Source organism: Palaemon carinicauda, chromosome 22, assembly GCF_036898095.1.
Source record: "Palaemon carinicauda isolate YSFRI2023 chromosome 22, ASM3689809v2, whole genome shotgun sequence".
NCBI classification, from domain to species: domain Eukaryota; kingdom Metazoa; phylum Arthropoda; class Malacostraca; order Decapoda; family Palaemonidae; genus Palaemon; species Palaemon carinicauda.
The window spans coordinates 88,526,170-88,531,169 of NC_090746.1; the positions used below are offsets into that span (position 1 = coordinate 88,526,170).

The window sequence follows — 5,000 nt, forward strand, 5'->3', positions numbered from 1 at the left end:
TTGAAAAGTGTTCACTAAATACTTAGACTACGTAATCACAGGAAAATGACGTGACAGACCTACGCAAACACATTGATGCACATGAGTATGTTTATGATACAATTGCATGTTGATACTGTTGGTCATAATATAAATGTTACTGGTTAAAAGTACAAGAACTTAAACTTTATTATGACCTCATCTTTTGGATCGTTTCCAAGACCCTGCAACAGGAAAGTTATCTGAAGTAGTAGTCGAGATCTTTTTATTTTTTTTTTTTTTCTTTTTTTTTTATTTTGTACATGCGAATATTTGAGGATTGATTGAAGGATACTAAGATGGGAAGATATGCATGTGAGGAAATGGTTATGAAAGTATAATAAAAGAAAGATGAAGCAGTTGTTACGAAGATGAGAAAGACGTAGTAAGCATTAGACTGTTATAGTAAAAGAAAAACAAAATATGTGAAAGTAAGGCCAGGTATTTCCAAAATGAACGAGAGTTCTTGCAATAATAAGAGCAAAATTTTCTCCATTGATGAATATCAGTGATACCACACATGTAAATGCGACAACAATTTATATTTTTTTCCCTTTATTTACCTGTCGCAATGACAAGAGAAACAACTACACACACACACACACACACACACACACACATATATATATATATATATATATATATATATATATCTCATGATCATCAGCTGTGGCTAGTCCACTGCAGAGTAGAAGCTTCAGACATGTCCTTCCACTCCCGTCGTTCAGGGTCTTTCTATACCGGTCTATACCAGTAAATTTTCATAGCTTGTTAATCCATCGTCCTCCCCTTCTTTCCCTGCTTTTTTGCAATTTCTAAGGAACCACTTGATTATTCTTAATGCCTAGCCACTATAGGCCATTTTTATTATGTGTGCTGCCCGTGTTCATTTCTTTTTCCTACATGTTAGAACATCTACTTTAGTGTTTTCTCGTATCTATGTTGCTCTTTATATGTTTCTTAGTGTTATTCCATCATTATTCTTTCCATAGCTCTCTGAGTTGTAACTAACTTATGTTCTAAGGCTTCAGTAAGGCTAAATGCACCGCCAGCAATTCGCGGTTGAAGGTAGAGTGGCCGGATTCTGCCTTGGACAGTTTTCTACTAAAGACGGCCAATGACCGTTGATCGCCTGCTCGAGTACTGCACCAATAGCAACGTCACTGGTAATGGTGGACAGAAGGAGAGGTGCATGTGGCCCGTGAAAATTGAAAGCAGCAGCTATTGATAAGGTATACTTTGTGCTGCAGAATACCGCGTCTTGAAGGGGACCCCATTCCAGTTCTTTTGACTTTCCCATGAGGGAGACGTAAAGGGGTAGCAAGAGTGGTGGCCATGCCGGGCAGTGACAATAGATTATCAAGATCTGGTCCAGACGCCTGAATCTGGTAAATACCATAGGCTCAGTCATCTTGATATGGTGATAAATACCGTGCTTGACGGGAACCATGGGCGTTTGGTGGAGTTCTGGTTGGAAGACTTCTGGGTACGTCGTGAGGAAATGGGCATAGGCATCGGTGGGTGGACTGATGTGGAGTGCAAGGTCTGAGGTATATATAAGTATGAGTCTGGGTTGACTACGTCAACCAGGAGGAGGAAATGGTAAAGGAAATCTCCACCGATTATTGGCAATGTACTGTCGGCTACGAGAAACTTCCAATGGTATTTTGCGCTTCCAAACGCTATTGTGAGTGTCTTGTATCTGTTGGTGGAGATCTCAGATCCGTTGGCAGCTACCAGGCAGAAAACACAGCAGGCTTAGAATGACACTGTCGTGTCTGGGAGAGGGACATTGGTAGAAGAGAACGGCAAGCACCAGTGTCTACCAAAAATCCACACATCAGTACCTGCATCATGTAAAAAGAAAAGATTAGTGATAGGGGAGTCTACCGCCACAAGCGATGACCTACTTACAAGGTTTTTGGCCATTGACAACCATCTGTACATTTCTTCGCAGCAGCCCCGATTCTGGAGAGGTAGTAGCATTACTGCAGTTGATGAGTGTCAGTAAGTGGCTGTAGAAATTGTTAGTTGGGGCATGAGCGAGGGGCGGAATATGTAGGTGGTGGTTGGCTTTGTTGCCACTCCGGTATGCCAATAGGGGCGTGTCTTTGTCTTACCACGTTCAAGTCAGTGGTTAGTGTTGAGTACTTGTCCTCTTCCTCAGGAGTGGAAGTATTGATGGAGGTCTTGAAGGTGGTGAAGTGGCTGTCCGTAACGGTGTCGACTTTGGTAATCAGGTCCATCATGGGCATAGTATCTATATTGAGGATGGCAATGTATACAGGTTTTGGGTAGACATCGTACCCAAAGGGCACTTGCCGAGGAGAACTGCTCTGTGGCAGGTTGCAAGTGAGCGATACTGGTAATTTTCCTTAGGGTGATCAAAGTCTTTTGGTCCCCCAATAGTTGTTAAGTAAGCTGAAAAAGCTTAGCTATATGGGTGGTTGGCGATGGTGAGTACTACACCAGGAGATATGTTTTGATGGTGCCATACTATATTGGGGCATCCCCTTGGTTTCAAAGCAAATCGGAGATTTACAGGAAAGTGTCCTCAGGGACCACCACGAGGACATAGTCTGCTTTGCTGCCTAAGCGTGTCATGCCCTTGATGTGAAACTGAACTTTGGCGTGCTGAAACCAGGCAAATGCTTCTCTGCTGGCTAAGTGGGGCAATTTCCTTGATGCGGCATGGATAGAAGAGTCAGGATCGGTGGGCTGTATTGTCAGAGAGTGAGGTGCAAGGGTGAGTGGGTAGGCAGTGGGCAGCTGGTCACTCTGTAGATCACCAATATTGTAGGCTGTGGTTAGGTCTTCACAAAAAGGCGGGCTGAACATGACTAGTTTATTGCTGCGAAATAACAAGTTAATAGTTGGTTGGCCAGGGCACCAGCCACCCGTTGAGATACTACCACTAGAGAGTTATGGGGTCCTTTGGCTGTCCAGACAGTCCTACATTGGATCCTTCACTCTGGTTACGGTTCATTTTCCCCTTGCCTACATACACACTGAATAATATGGCGTATTCTTTACACTTTCCTCTTGGTAAGGGTAGAAGAGATTCTATAGCTATGGCAAGCAGTTCTTCTAGGAGAAGGACACTCTAAAATCCAACCATTGCTCTCTAGTCTTAGGTAGAACCTTAGCCTCTGTACCATGGTCTTCCACTGTCTTGGGTTAGAGTTCTCTTGCTTGGGCACCCTTTTCTATGTTATTTTTCTTCCTCTTGTTTTGTTAAAGTTTCTATAGTTTGTATAGGAGATTTTTATTTCAATGTTCTTAAAATATTTTATATTTCCTTTTCTTACTGAGCTATTTTCCCTGTTGGAGCCCCAGGGCTTATAGCATCCTGGTTTTCCAGGTAGGGTTGTAGCTTAGCAAATAATAATAATATACACAAATGCCCAAGGATAACAATGACATAAAAACTTTAATATCATGAAACGTGCAATGTCAAGCTTAAACAGGTTATTCTATCTTCAGAGAGAGAGAGAGAGAGAGAGATCGCTTTACAATGTATGAGTGTGTATGAAATACACGTGCATTACAGCTCTCACTTAAGATACAGGAATGGTCTTTACTATAAAAATGCCTGTTAAAAAGACCTACTTCAAAATGGGGTATAAGTTTGAATAAGACGATCGCAAACTACTGCGTCTTACAAATGTGGACATCTCAATAAGGATCCTTAAGAAGTCAGTTGTGCATTCAACCTATATGATAGAGGTTAATGGTCTATGGACAATGCCAGTAGTAGGTTGGCCAGGGCACCAGCCGCCCGTTGAGATACTACCACTAGAGAGGTATTGGATCCTTTGACTGGCCAGACAGTAATGCATTGGATCCCTCTCTCTGGTCACGGCTTATTTTTTCTTTGCCTACACTTACACAGAATAGTCTGGCCTACTCTTTACATATTCTCGTCTTTCCTCATACACCCGATAACAATGAGATACTTAACACTTCTTCACCCAAGGGGTTAATTACTGTACTGCAATTTGTTCAGTGTACTTTCCTCTTGGTAAGGGTAGAAGAGACTCTTTAGCTATGGTAAGCAGCTCTTCTAGGAGAAGGACACTCCAAAATTAAACCATTGTTCTCTAGTCTTGGGTATTGCCATAGCCTCTGTACCATGGTCTTCCACTGTCTTGGGTTAGAGTTCTCTTGCTTGAGGGTACACTCGGGCATACTATTCTATCTTATTATTTTTTTTTCCTTCCTCTTGTTTTTTTGAAATGGTGTGTTGGGCAGGCTTAATAGAAGGGCCATGGATGCCTGGAGGTTTATCAAGAGGTTGTCTTTTCCTTTTTCTGACTCTTTTTCTTCTCAAAACCATCCTTACTGTCCTCCCTTCAGTTGCAGTGGCTATCCTGTTGGGTATTTAGCCTTGCATGGTGTATCGGCTCCTCCATGTTGACCAGTTTTTCCGACTTTTTACTAGTCTATGGGTATCATCAATCACTTTATTTATAATTCTGTACATATTGTTTTTGTTATAATTCTTGTTAATCTAGTTTTTATGTATGATGTGTCTTTTTTATTTCTATTAATTCTTATGCTGTCTGGAGACATTGAGCGAAATCTGGGACCAGTACGTCCTAGATTTCGTCAATGTCGTCTTCTGTATTGCAATATTCGTGGTCTTCATGCAAATATCCAAGACCTTACAGTTGCATCCAGACAGTATGATATTCTTTTGTGCTCAGAAACTTTGGTTTCTAATATGAGGCACTCATCTGAGCTCCTTAAAACTGGTTTTAAGAAGCCAATAATGTTGAAACGCAATGCCATCCCTAGGGCCAGGGGAATGGCGGTGTACATTAGGACCGAGTACCCTGCTTCTCATAAGTCCTGCTATCAATGTGGATGTCATGAGATTCAGGTAATAAAAGTTTGTGGCAGGCATAATAACTTTTATTTGTGTTCAATCTACCGCAATCCAGACATAGATGATTCTATCTTCGATTGTCTTCTTACCATTA

General features: G+C 41.6%; 1 protein-coding gene across 2 annotated transcripts in view; it reads left to right on the plus strand.

Annotated features, from left to right (window-relative positions):
• The window catches only part of LOC137616596 (uncharacterized), an 18,728-nt gene that overhangs the window by 1,271 nt on the left and 12,457 nt on the right, over positions 1-5,000 (plus strand). The gene's annotated exons all lie outside the window — the stretch shown is intronic.